Source organism: Rhinolophus sinicus, chromosome 8 (genome assembly GCF_057876585.1).
Source record: "Rhinolophus sinicus isolate RSI-liver-muscle chromosome 8, RSI-T2T, whole genome shotgun sequence".
NCBI lineage: Eukaryota > Metazoa > Chordata > Mammalia > Chiroptera > Rhinolophidae > Rhinolophus > Rhinolophus sinicus.
Window position 1 is genome coordinate 45,646,099 of NC_142508.1, and position 15,088 is coordinate 45,661,186.

At 36.1% G+C, this 15,088-nt stretch overlaps 2 protein-coding genes across 3 annotated transcripts in view; one reads left to right on the forward strand and one right to left on the reverse strand.

The window, feature by feature from the left end:
* Nucleotides 1–10,312, reverse strand: part of LOC148757566 (uncharacterized) — a 64,771-nt gene extending 54,459 nt beyond the window's left edge. The window contains 1 exon segment of the mRNA XM_088800629.1: nt 10,175–10,312. The gene's annotated coding sequence lies outside the window, so the exon portion shown is untranslated.
* Nucleotides 10,313–10,390: 78 nt separating this feature from the next.
* Nucleotides 10,391–15,088, forward strand: part of LOC109457196 (uncharacterized) — a 30,772-nt gene continuing 26,074 nt past the window's right edge. The window contains exons 1-3 of one of the 2 annotated variants that reach the window (XM_019749903.3): nt 10,391–10,636; nt 12,073–12,122; nt 13,368–13,416. The gene's annotated coding sequence lies outside the window, so the exon portion shown is untranslated. The remainder of the gene's footprint in view (nt 10,637–12,072; nt 12,123–13,367; nt 13,417–15,088) is intronic. The other variant, XM_019749902.3, reaches the window with a different exon arrangement.

Below are 15,088 nucleotides of genomic sequence, written 5' to 3' on the forward strand. Positions count from 1 at the left end.
ATTAGACAATCTGGAAGAAATGGATAATTTTTCTAGAAGCATACAACCTTCCAAAGCTAACTCAAGAAGAAACAGAAACTCTGAATAGACTCATTACTACCAGTGAAATTGAATCAGTAATCCACAAGCTCCCACCAAACAAAAGCCCTGGACCAGATGGCTTTACAGGTGAATTTTATCAAACATTCAAAAAAGAATTATCACTTATTCTCCTCAAACTATTCCAAAAAATCCAGAAGGAGAGAAGGCTCCCAAACTCTTTTTATGAGGCCACTGTCACCCTGATCCCAAATTCAGACAAAGACATTACAAAAAAAGAAAAATACAGGCCAATACCCCTAATGAACACATGCAAAAATCCTCAACAAAACATTAGCAAACAGAATTCAGCAATACATTAAGATCATACACTACGATCAAGTGGGACTCATTCCTGGTTTGGAAGGTTGGTTCAATAGCCACAAATCAATTAATGTGATACACTACATTAACAAAATGAAAAATAAAAATCATATGGTCATATCAATAGATGCAGAAAAAGCACTTGACAAAATCCAGCAGCCATTTATGATAAAAACTTAGCAAAGTGGAAATAGAGGGATCATGTCTCAACATAATAAAGGTCATATATGATAAACCCACAGCTAACATCATACTCAATGGGGAAAAGCTAAAACCATTCCCCTTAAGTGGGAGGTAGCATGATACTTGACATCAACTCATACTACAAGGCTACAGTAATCAAAACAGCATGGTACTGGCATAAAAACAGACACATAGATCAATGGAACAGAATATATAGCCCAGAAATAAATCCATGCCCATATTCATTCTATGACAATGGAAGCAAGAATTTACATTGGAGTAAAGACAGTCTATTCAATAAATGGTGCTGGGAAATCTGGATGACACATGCAAAAAAATGAAGGCAGACCTTATGCCATATACAAGAATAAATTCAAAATGGATTAAAGACTTAAATGCAAGACCCCAAACCATAAAACTCCTAGAAGAAAATATAGGAAGTAAATTTGCAGTAATATTTTTACTGATATATCCTCTTGGTCAAGGGAAGTAAGAGAAAAAAATAAACATATGGGATTATATCAAACTACAAAGTTTTTTCACAGCAAAGGAAACCATCAATAAAACAAAAAGGCATCCTACTGAATGGGAGAAGATATTTGTCAATGATACATCTGATAAGGGGTTAATATCCAAAATTTATAAAAAACTCATTCAACTCAACACCAAAAAAACAAACAACCCAATTAAAAAATGGGTAGAGGACATGAAGAGACATTTTTCTAGAGGACATACAGATGGCCAGCAGACATATTAAAAAATACTCAGCCTCCCTAATCATTAGAGAAATGCAAATAAAAACCACAATGAGATACCACCTCACTCCAGTCAGAATGGCTATCATCAATAAATCAACAAACAACAAGTTCTGGCGAGGATGCGGATAAAAGGGATCCCTCGTGCACTGCTGGTAGAATTGCAAATTGGTGCAGCCAATCTGTATGGAGGTATCTCAGAAAACTAAATGGACCCAGCAATTCCACTCTTAGGTATCTATCCATAGAAATCCAAAATGCTAATTCAAAAAAATTTATGCACCCCTATGTCTATTTCAGTGCTATTCACAATAGCCAAGCATGGAAATAACCGAAATGCCCATCAGTAGCTGACTGGATTAAGAAATTGTGGTACATTTATACAATGGAGTATTACTTGACCATAAAGAATAATGAAATCTTACCATTTGTAAAGATATGGATGGACCTAGAAAACATTATGCTAAGTGAAATAAGTCAGATGGAAAAAGACAAATACCAAATGATCTCTTATATGTGGAATCTAAAAAATAGACAAAATGAACAAACTAATCAGAAACAGTCTCAGAGATCTAGAAGAAAAAACTGAGGTTTGCTAGATGGGAGGGGGGTGGGGATGAGGGATAAGGTGAAGGGATTAGAAAGCACAAACTGGTAACCACAAGATTGCGATGGGGATAGGAAAGACAGTTTGGGGACTATAATCAATAATATTGTAAAGATTTTGTAGGGTATCAAATGGACACTTGCCTTATTAGTGAGACCACTTCATGGACGGTGTAGATGCCTGATCACTGCAGTGTACACTGAAGCTGAATAATAATGAATGTCAAGTATAATTTTATATATATATATATATATATATATATATATATATATAGTCACAGGACGTGGAGTACAGCATAGGGAATAGAGTCAATGGAATTGTAACATCTATATACGATATCAGAGGGATAGTAGATTGGGGGAGCGGGGCTATCACTTTGTGAGGGGTATAAATGTCTAACTATTACATTGTTTTATACACCTGAAACTAACCAAAAATAAATAAATACATGGGAGTATACTAAACTAAAAAATTTCTGCGCAGCAAAAGAAACTGTCAACAAAACAAAGAGGCAACCAACTGAATGGGAGAAGATATTTGCAAACTACACCTCCAATAAGGTGCTAATACCCAAACTATATAAAGAACTCGTACAACTCAATAACAAAAAAGAAACACTTGAAAAATGGGCAGAGGACCTGAACAGACACTTGTCCCAAGAAGACAAATGGATATATAAAAAAATGCTTGGGGCGGCCGGTTAGCGCAGTTGGTTAGAGTGTGGTGCTCTTAACAACCAGGTTGCCGGTTTGATTCCCCACATGGGCCACTGTGAGCTGCGACTTCCACAACTAGACTGAAACCACCACTTGAGTTGTAGCTGATGGGTCCTGGAAAAACATACTTAAAATAAATAAAAGTTAAAACAAAATGCTCAACATCACTAGCTATCAGGGAAATGCAAATCAAAGCCACAATGCGATACCACCTCACACCTCTTATAATGGCTATTAACAAGAAAAGTAATAACAAGTGTTGAAGAAAAAGGATCCCTCATATACTACTGTGCACTGCTAGTGGGAATTTACATTCCCACCAGCCACTATGGAAAACACTATAGAAGTTCCACAAAATATTAAGAATAGAATTACCATATAACCCAGCAATCCCTCTTCTGAGTATCTACCCCCAAAATCTGAAAACATTTATCCTTAAAGGTATACGTACTCCTATGATCATTGCAGCGTTATTCGTGGTGGCCAAGACATGGAAACAAGCAAAGTGTCCTTCGATAAATGACTGCATAAAGAAGATGTGGCATATATATATATATATATATATATATATATATATATATATATACACACACACACACACATATATGTGTGTGTGTGCGTGTGTGTGTATGTATATATATATACATATATACATATATATGTATATATATATGTATATATATACACACTCAGTGGAATATTACTCGGCCATTAGAAAAGATAAAATATTACCATTTGCAACAACATGGATGAATCTTGAGATTCATTTTGCTTAGCATGATAAGCTAAGCAAACTAAGGCAGAAAGAAAAAGTCAAGAATCATATCACTTCACTCATGTGGGATATAAAACTGAAAGCAACAAATGACCAAGACAAACAAACAAAAAATCATAGACATAGATAAAAGTTTAGTGGTTACCAGAGGGTAAGGGGGGAGGGGAGGAGTGGTAGAAGACAGTAAAGGGGGTCAAATATATGGTGATGGAAGGAGAACTGACTGGGTAGTGAACACACAATGCAATATATAGATGATGTATTATAGAATTGTACACTTGAAACCTATATAATTTTACTAACCTATGTCACCCCAATAAATTTAATAAAAATTAAAAATAATTGTGACATAGTCATAAAACAGAATACAACGAAGCAGTGAAAATTAATTGTAGCTATCTGGGTAAATCTTAGGATCAGATGTTCACAAAAAAAGCAAGTCACAGAATATATAAAATACATCAAATTAAAAATATGCATAGTTGAACAACATTGTTTTGGGGTAAGTAGTTGAAACTATAAAGAAAAGCAACATAATTATAAACACAAAATTCAGGATAATTGTTATGTGTTTGCTGTATTATGAATCATTATGTTTGAGGGGAAAGGAAAGGTGATAGGAATGAATGTGTATGTCTAGGGCTCTTCAAAGTTAACAGTGATATTCTTTTCTTAAAATAGGCAGTGGGTACACAGATTTTTGTTGTATTGTGAATCAACATATCTTACATGTATTTCATAAATATTCTTTTGCATCTACTCAATATTTAATAGAAACTATCTTTGAAAGCTATGAATTAAAAGAAGGAATGACTCAATGTTTAATTGAAGCTACAAGTACCTTTGAAAGCTATGAATTAAAAGGAGTCAAAGTTAAATTCTTTTGGTAGGTCATACTGAAGTGGATTCAATTTTCCTACTGTACTGGAATGTCTAAAGCAACTTCTCAAATAATATTATAAAATATGACTCCTGTTAACTGAAAAACTGGGCATTGGCCAATGGTTTCACCCTGGATGATTTCCATTCACTCACCTAGACTCTTGTCACTTGTCCTTCAACCATGTCTTTCCATTTCAAGATCCAATAAGGAAATTATAATGGGCTTAGAAACTAACCATCTTGCATATAGGAAAAGATGAGGAATTGGTCAGACTTTAGCTGTTCAATAATTAAGGCCCATTTCAACGGTTATCAGGGAAGCAGGGCCATCTTAGGAAAGACTAGAGAAAGATATGAAATACGGAAAATTAAAGCTACTGGCAGAGTTGTCTTGTACAACTCTGAAAAGTTCTAACAATTTTCTGAGAACATGGAGCCAGGCTTTACAGAGTCACAAAGGAAAAGACGAGATGTTCCATATGGTAGTTTTAAAATTTTAGAAAGAAAATGTCCTTCTCTAGCCAGACGAGATCGCTCTAGTTTTTCAGCATACAGTCTATAAATAAATTCCTCTGAGTTCATTATCTCTACTCTTAGGAGAAGTCTTGAAGGTCCCTGGTCCCTGCAATGGCAAGTTCTTATTTACCCAAAGCCAGGGTCAAGATCCAGGAAAATGCCATCATAAATGAGGAACTATTCAGATGTTACAGAATTCTGACAGGTTTAGAACAATTAAAAACTAGGATGATCAATAGATACTATGTAATTTTTAGTATATATGTCCCAATAAAACATAAACCATATTAACAAATTTTAACAACTTAGTTATAAATATTCAAAATATATTCCAACATTACTTTATAACACTAATAATCTGTTTTAAATATTATGAACATTTGAAAGGCATATGAACTTTACTGTAATATTTTATGTTTCAAAACGTGGAAAAAGCAGATTACAAAATAGTATTTAGCATGTGATATCATTTTATATGGCACTTGAAAAGATAAACCTAAAATTTGGTTATCTCTTGGTTGTGTGACTATCAGTGATTTAAAAATTTTTAAGTTTACTTCTGAATTTTCCAATGACTGTTTATTATGCTAAAGAACATATATGTTTTTATAACATTTTTATCCTTGGGTAAATGTAAGCTATTTTCAAATGATAAGAGAAGGAATAGAGACTCTAGATAATTTTTAAGCAATTGCTGTATTTTTACTAAATGGAGTTTATTGTGAGTTCCCAAAACTTGAATTAATTATTTTGTGAAATATACAGTTATGTGTTCAATTCCTGATCAAAAGTAATTACTGGAAATTATACGAAATTTTGATAACTAAATTAGTGCTAGTCTATTTTAACTTTACTTCTAATCAGCCCAATCTGACCAAATGATCCTGGGCTGGTATCAAGTCACCTTGTTCAACTATCTTCAATTTCATTTCATTAATAAGATTATCAAAATAAAAACTGCAAGTAAAGTTGACTTCACAAAATCCATTAATATCAAGAATTCTCTCTCTTGTGTTCTTTATATTTTGGACATGAGAAACAGTGGACCTGTGGCAAGAAAATATTCCTCCTCTAACTTCTAGACAATGCATTTATAACTTTATAATGACTTTTATATACTCTTAGAGTTATTTCAATACAGCTTTATCATGTTTACTAGGCTAAAAACAACTTTTCATCTTTGTATCTTAAATACTTAATACCAAGTAGATAGTACCTTGTATATTATAGTAACTTGATAAATGTCCTCATTTTTAACCTGACTCTCCATTTTTATTGATTTCTCAGACGTAACAACCTCCCAGGTACTCATAAGTGAATGCACAAGAATGTTCATGGGAGTATTACTTATTGATTGAAAAAAATAGCAACATAATATTCATCAGAAAGGAATGATTTAAATAAATTATTGTAAACCTATCCAGCCAGTCACATTTATGATACAGATTATAATCATAATTAATAATCAACATGGATAGATGTCACCAATAAAATACTATACGTTTTATACAATACTGAGTAAATTTTAAGATTGATTTTTGTTCATTTAAATTTATAATCTTAATAAACCGAAGTTTATTGGAGGTATAACACTCCATTGCATCGGTACCACAAATTACTTAACTATGTCTTTGTTCAGGATATAGTTTTTAAAAGATCATCGCAAAAATTCTCAGAAAATGGCTAATGCCAAATCTGGGATAGGAAACATACAATGTAAGTCTGGAATTATCTATGTCAAAAGGTAAAGAAAAAAAAAAGGTAAAGAAGTGCTCAAAGACCTCTGGGAATACAGGAGCCAGCTTGAAAAGCTCAATTTGGGACAATTTGAGCAACACAAAGAATGATGACAATCATGGGCTAAAATCCACTGTCCCTTGTACTGAAATACTTCGCATGGGAAAAAAAAAATCCATGAGTTATAGTGATAACTCAAAAGAGAAAAAACAGGCAGAGAAGAAAGGGGGGAAAAGGTAAAGCACTTTTACACTAAAGAAGCAATGATAAAATTAAAAATCACCTTTGTAACCCCGAATTTAATAACTTTTTTAGCCAAGGGTCACCAATGGATGCTAAAAAACAATTAGGTTAAAAGTTTTATTTGAAATGGTCTAAAAATAAAACTCTCAGATTATTTTTTGATTCACAAAGAAAAAAAGGTAAATTTTACCATGGAGAAATCAGGTGCACACACTACTTGAACCAAAGTGATCAAATTTAGTATCACCAATAATAGATCAAACTAAAATTATGTACTTCTTGATGTGATATAATACGAAGAACACACCACCATCCACTGTATTCTTGCCAAATATATTTAAACTTAACTTAGGCATGATAAAACAAACAAATCCAGAATGTTAGACATTTGTACAAGATAAACATTCTAGACTCTTCAACTCTTCAAAAATATCATGAAACACAATAACAGGTAAAAGGAACATTGCTCTACAGTAAAGAAACAAAATAAATGCCCTCTCTCCATCATGTGAAGAAACAGTGAAATAGTAGCCATCCGTAAACCAGGAAGGGGCTCTCACCAGGAACCAAATCTACCTGTACCTTGATCTAGGTCTTCTCAGCCTCCAAAACTATGAGAAATAAATGTTTGTTGTTTAAAAAAAAAGATAGATCCATCCAATGCAATGTGTGGCTTTGATTTGAATTGTGGGTCAATTTTTTAAATGGACATATAGGACTTTTAGGGAAAAACTGGGGCAATTTAAATATGGATTATGTAACATGATATTATGAATCAATATTAAATTTCTTACATGTATTCATGACATTGAGGTTATACAGGAGAACTTTGTTCTTAGAGATACAGTTAAATTATTTAGTGGCAAAGTATATGATGTCTGCAGCTTACTCATAAATGTTGAGCAAAAAACAAACAAAATCTATAAATAGGTGTAGACAGAGATTAAGCAAATAGTGCAAAATGTTAAAAACTGGTGAATTTAGATGAGGGGTATACAGTATACATCGCTATACTATTCTTTTAGTTTTCTTGCAGCTTTAAATTTTTTCAAAATAAAAATGGGAAAAATAATTATAAAAATACCAGAATGCCTCAAATACTTTCCCAGGATCACTAATTGAATGCCTGACCTCATATGTACTGGTATAAACCCAATCTATTGGAAGAAAGTCACAACCATTTGCCAGTATTGACAGAGTCAAAAGAAAATGATTCAGTACCAGGAAAGAGAACATACTCACCAATGCTGCTCACAGGCAGCCACTACAACAGGGCTGAATCCAGTTGCTAGACTGAAAAGATAACTAATCTTTAAAGGTCTGCAAGGTCAAAAACGGTCATAAGGACATAAATCTGAAACTGCCAGTTGATAAACAAAGGACCTGAGGCCTATGAAAAATTATTGCCTGAGTATTCCTTTCTCTCTGCAATCTTTGTAAGGGGCACTTTTTTTCTGGATTTTGTCTGCTTCTACAGAGTTTGGGTCCTTTAGCTCACTTTTTCTTGTTCCAAAATCTCCAATCTCCATTTTCTTTTGAATTTTAAAATTTAAATTTAAATACACGAGTAGTATGTTTTCCTTGTAAAGAAAAAAAAAGAGAGATTATCAGTGTTGCTTAAAGTTCCCTTTGACACTTCTCTCTCCTGACTGTAAGTCCTCTCTCTTCTTGCCCCAAAGGTCACCATTGACAGGAGTGTGGTGTGTGTCCCTCCATAAAAGATAAACTATTTTTTACATTAAATGTATCACATGGTATGCTAAAAAAGTCCTCCTCAGCTCCTTGCAGTCTGTATTTCTAATGATCTTAACCTTTTGGGGTCAAAGTACCTCTTTGTGAATCTGATAAAACTGCCTATATTTTCTCTAAAAAAAAAAAAAATTCACATTATATCTACACATACAAAATGTCACAAATTTAATATACAATAAGAAGCCCATCTACATGGAATCTCTTAATCTCAGGTTAACAATTCCTGCTTTCCACTTTTATACAACAGCCTCCTTTTTCTTGCAAGCAGTCATCACAACTATCTAAAAGTCGAGATAATCCAGAATCAAATACTCGTAGATGTGGCTTGGGATCAATGCATGCTATCTAATTTGAAATCAGAATGTGTCATCTCAAAAAAACCCCAATCTACATCCCTCATGCTTAACAAAATTCTTGCTCCACTTTGATACTTTGACCCACTCGATATTAGTACAATATGACTATTTTTATTTCACATAGCTATACAGGATCATGCACACAGGTTCCTTTATTTCACAGACCTGGTTACCAAATTTGCTATTCCAGTCACATTACTGGGAAGAGATCAAAGTATTTGGTATAAGGTTCTGAAAGTCAGAGCAAGTTTTATTAATTTTCTCCCCCCTGGAGGAGTGGTGGAATTATAACTATCTCCTTGTGCAGGAAATTCAAAAGTTTGTAATTATTTTTGGTTTTACATTGCCACGAGATCTTAAAGTAAGTGAAGACAAGTTCAGGCTTACCAACAAACCATACTGCCTTAAATTCCTTCCTCTCTGTGAGCCAAGGTTTGTTTTTTAGAAAATGGGGACAAGGGTTTGACCTAGAATTCAGGAAATCTGACTACTGCTGGACTCTGCTAAAATTCACTCTTTTTAAACTTATTTTATTATTTTGTTAATTGGCCTTTCAACCTTACTCAATAATGTCTTTCTAATAGTACAAAAGAATTGATGCCCACTGTGGGGGGCTGTGGCAGAGGAAAAAGCAGTAACCCTACGACTGGCTTTGAAATCATCTTTGTTAAAACAAACAAAAACTATATTGATTTTGCATTCTTCCCCATGATATATGTATCTGCTCCAGTAGAAAAATCCTTTATTTCCCAGATAAAGTTTTAACCTTTTCCCGATCATCAAATTAGTGTTCGAGGAATAAATAACTTGACTATCCATCTTTTTTTCATGTCATACACATGCTCTTTTGCTGACATAACTCCTACAGACACTCTGGAATACAGGCACGAGAAAAGCACATTTATATAAACAAATCATCATCAGTCACGCAAGCACACTCAATCACGGACGCAAAACTGATAAACCACAACAGGAGAGGTCCTTATTCTGTCTGACAATCCCACACACTTCTAAAAATGCCATTACCATGCGGCTTTCAGTACGGATCACCCCATACCCAACAGCGAGTAAAATCACACAGGCAGAAATACTACCATACACCCAGCCCCTAAGAGACTCAGTCCGCCCGACCACATCTCGCGTGGTCTCACTAGGCCTGGGAGGCACACAAAGGGTTTCAAGCCATTCCGAGGCTGCAGCCGGTCCCCGCCCAGCTCCTTCCCTCCACCTGCCCAGCGGCCTAGTCCTACCTTCTCCCGATCGGAACCACTCAGCACTCGCGGTATCGGCTCTGAACCGCCCCAGCAGCGCGCGCCCGACGCCTGCGCACTGAGCGCTGGCGGGCACTCCTAGAACTCGCCGGCGCGGCCTGTGGGGCTACCGGGTTCCAGCAGCCTGGTCCACGAAACCCACCAAGGGTTGGTGGACTGTGTTTCCCAGCGTCTCGGCCGGCCAGCCACAGCCTTCCCGACGTTGGACTACATTTCCCAGAGTCACCGGATTCCTAACACGGCTTCATTTCCGTTTGTTCGCGCGATTTGGGGGCCTCGCGTGGGGAGAGCGCTGTGTATGTGGAGGAGCTAGGGCCGGCTCCGGTGGGGCCCGCGAACACGAAATCGGCCTGGATCCCGGGTGCCGGACCCCGGACCCTGAACTGCATCGTCTGTCGAGGTGGGCAGAATTGCTCGGAGGAAGCGTCCCAGGAATTGCAGGTGAGGCCGTGTCTTCGGATTTGTGTCGGGCGGCAAGCCTGACTAGTGTTTGTGAATGAGCGTGTGCGACTGTGGTTTTGTGTTTAAGCATTTGTGTGAGTGTGAGTTGCCCTGAGGGTTTGATGATACTGCTGTGACAGTGTGTTTTGTGACCGCGTGGTTACTGACGGAATGTGCTTTTGTGATTGTGTGTGTACCGCGTCTGTGAGGTGTGTGCTACAGTGGTGTTGTGACAGGGTGTTTGGATGTTCTTGTGTCTCTTTGAGGTTGGGTATTTGTCTGTGTATTGTGTGTATTACTGGGGTTTGCCTGTTGACTGAGGTGTTACGAGTGTGGCTGTGACAAAGTGTTTGAGACTGCTTGTTTCCTTGACCCAGTACTTGGTTGTGTTTTTCTGATTGTGACTACCTGATTGGATGACTGTGTGTGTGCCCTGTGTGGGACTGTGTGTGTGTGTCTGTGTGTGTGTGTGTGTGTGCGCGCGCGCGCTCCGTTTTCCTTGACTGAAGAGAGTAAAAGTGGTGCTGTGAAAGGGTGTTTTTGGCTGTGTGCACCTGACAGTGTGCTTGGCTATGCTCGAATGAGGTTATGTGTATGCTCTGTGTATGATTGGATTTTGTTGACGATTAGGTGGTGTGACAATGTAGCGTTAACGTGGTGATTGTGACTCTGGCTGTGTGACTGGAAATGTGATTGGGTGACTGTGTTGTCATTTGTGTGTATTATAGTCTGTGCCCATGTGGGAGTTTAGTGTGGTACAGAGGTAAAATTGTTTTGGTATAATATTTCTTGGATTCATTCTGGGGCTGAGTCTGCCTATGTGACTTTGCCCTTCTCTGAGGACTTCTTTCTCTTCTGATTACAGTGGCTACCCTCCCTTCTTCCCAAAGTCACATTGATTCCTTTATATCTGTAGGTACCCTGCTGCTTTCCAGTGCCCTCTCACCTTAAGGGTATTGGATGCAAGAAGTGACAGGAAGTCAGAAATTTGAGCCCATGAATAAAGAATACATGAGTTACTTCTAAGCCACAGACCTGGTCTTGAGATGATAATTTCAGAATTGATAAGTGGCCTTAAAGACAGGCCACTTAGAAATGTAATGGGATTCCTGGAGTGGGAATACTTTCAGACAATGTGCTGTAGGAGGCAAGCCACACAATTCAGAACCTGTAGCACTCCACTGCAGGGCTCTGTCTCCAGTGGACTGTTTTGAATCTAGAAATAAATTCTAGCTCAAGACAGTTGTGATCTTGGCACTTCTTTCTGATACACAAAGTACAGAACTGTTCTAGTCTCCTTCTGACCTCCCTCAATGTTAAATGAGGGGTAGGTTGGGGGCGTGGAGAGACAGAAGAGGATGTGTTCTATTTAGAATATACCCTAAGAAAAGCCTAGTATAATATCTCACAATTCCATTTTCTTTTCCTGAGAGTAGAGCCCAAAGGAGGAAAAATGGCTGTTACGCATTTAAAAGCAAAGTCCAAGGTGAGTAGATGTTTCCACTTTGTTTTTTGAAATGCCTTTGTTTTTTTTCAGGACATAATCTTTGTTTTCTTTTTGAAATTTCCTGTCTAAGCCTTTTTAACTAAAGAAGGGGCAAGGCAATTTTCTGTAGATTGGGAGCAAGGAATATGTGCAGTTAATTGTGATAGATGCTTCTCACTAGTGTTTAAATTGAGGAAGAATGGATTTGAGATTTGTAAATTTAAAAAGGAGATAATCTAGTGTTATTTCTGACACAACAGCATCCTGTTTTTTTTAACTTTTTAAAATTTATCAAATGTACACAGAAGTATAATGAACCATCATATGCCCGGCTTAAAAATTATCACTTGCCAATCTTATTTTATTTATTCTGCCTTCAGTTCAAAATCCTTTCTTTTTTCTTAAAAAAATTTTTTCAATTACAGTTGACATTCAGTATTATTTATATTAGTTTCAGGTGTACAGCATAGTGGTTGGGCATTTATATAATTTACAAAGTGATTCCCCCTATAAGTCTAGTACTCACCTGGTACCATATGTAGTTATTACAATATTATTTCAAAAATCCAGGGACCGGCCCGGTGTCTCAGGTGGTTGGGGCGCTGTGCTCCTAACGCTGAGGTCGCTGGTTTGATTCCCACATGGACCAGTGAGCTGCATGCCCATTGTGAACAACTGCTCTCCCTGGAGCTGGGCTGCTGTGAGCAGCTGAAGGTGACCTAGGACCCACTGCCTCAGCCTGGGGGGAGCACAAGGCTCATAGTACCAGCATGGGCCAGGGAGCTGTGTCCTACACAACTAGATTGAGAAACAACGGCTTGAACTGGAATGGAGGGGGGAGGGGGGGCGGTATCTAATTACCTTTTGATTTCTTCTTTGACTTATGGGTTATTAGAAATATGTTATTTAGATTTCAAATGCTTTGAAGATCTTCCAAATATCTTTCTGTCACTGATTTCTAATTTTGTTTCATTTTGTTCAAAGAATATACTTTGTATGACTTGAATTCTTTTAAATTTATTGAGATTTGTTTTATAACTGAGAATGTGTGATCTATGTTAGTAAATGTTGGTGTGCACTTGAAATGACTGTATTCTCTGCTAATGTTGGGTGGAGTGTTCTATAAATGTCAACTACTTAGATAGGTTGATAGTGTTCTATTTTTTTATGGTTTGTTAGAATCAATATCCAAACAGTGTCTTTACTGACTTTCTGTCAATTGGATTTACCTCTTTTTCCTCATAGTTTCTATCAGTCTGTGTCATGTACAAGTATTTTGAAGCTCTGTTATTAGGTACGTAAATGTTTTAGATTATATATTCTAATAGTGGATTGACCCCTTTAATCATTATGAAATGGTATCCTTTATCCCAGTCTTTGCTCTGAACATCTACTTTTTTTGATACTTAATGAAGCCACTCCAGCTTTCTTTTTTGTTAGTGTTAACATGATACATCTTTTTCTATCCTTTTACTTTTAACTCTTTTGTGTTCTGTGTGCATTTCTTGTTGGCAGCATTTAGTTGGAGCTTGTGTTTTTATCCAGTTTGACAATATCTGTGTTTTAATTGGAGTATTTATACCATTGATAATTAGCATGATTATTGATGGTTTGAGTGAAATCCATAACCTTGCCATTTGTTTTATATTTGTCCCATCTGTTCTTTATTCCCTTTACCTCTTTTCTCCTTTTTCGATTGAGAGAGTTTCAAAATAACAATACCGATATTTTTACTAACCGCATAAATACAGAAAAAAAATCAAGACTTCCTGGAGTTCAATAGGATATAACCCAGTAGGGACCTATAATCAAATTACTGTGTTTTTAAAGTCACCTAAAATAACACCTCATATAGTTAAGCCACCAACCTGAGAGACAGAGTTAGGCTTATTTGTTTAATCTTGCTTCTACTTTTAGAAATTGGTTTTCCCCGCTTTGATTTAATTTAATTTTAAAATTACTTAAAATATTTACATATTTCCAAAACCAAAACTCCAGATCAAGAGAAGTCTGGTGTCCATTCCTGTCCCCTCCACTCTGTTTCCTTCTTTCTTCTCTATGTGACTCATCTGTAATTATCTTTCGTTTATTCTTCTGTTTTTCTTTTAAACGATAATATGTTAAGTGTTTGTATGTATATGTATATATATTTTTATTGTCTCCATTCTTAATTAAAAGGGTGGATTCTATGTATACTGTTCTGTACCTTCCTTTTTTTTATTTTTCTCACACATTTACTATATCCCACAGATCATTCCACAGCAGATGTCATTCCATAGACATCTTCCACATCCTTTCTTATAGCTACATTTTGTGTGAGTGTAATAGTTTATTTAGCCATTCTCCTATGGGTGGACATTTGGGTTTTTTCCCAGTATTTTGCCATTACATAATGCAGCATTCAGTAACAGTATATATGGCTTCTATTTGTAGAGGTTTATCTTTGGGGCAGATTTCTGGAACTGGCCTACTTTTAGGTTTTTTTAAATGCTTTTGACATAAGTTCTACCTGAATCACAACTCTAAGTAATAATAAAATTGGTACATTTCCTCACTTTTTCCCCTCCCTGTCTCTTTCTCCATTATCCAATTAAAAAAAAAAAAGTCTTAGAGTTTATACTATTAAATATTCCTTTTTCTCTGAATTTATTGAGAATTTCTTTTTTTTTAACCACTGCATGTTCTTGTTTTAAATTCCAGAAAGCTGTTACTTTCTTGTTTTCTGATATCAAAGTAGTACATGTTCGTTGACACAATTTAAAAAATACAAAAAGAAACAAACAAGGAAGAAAATAACAATTACTTAAAAACTCTCCCCTGGAATGAAACACCGTTCATATTTGGAATCTATCCTTAAAGTCTTTTTTTAAACTTCTCATGGAAAAATTCAAATTTATCCAAAACTAAGGTATAGTGTAATGTATCCCCATGTACTCTACCCATCTCTTAGCTTCAACAAATATCAA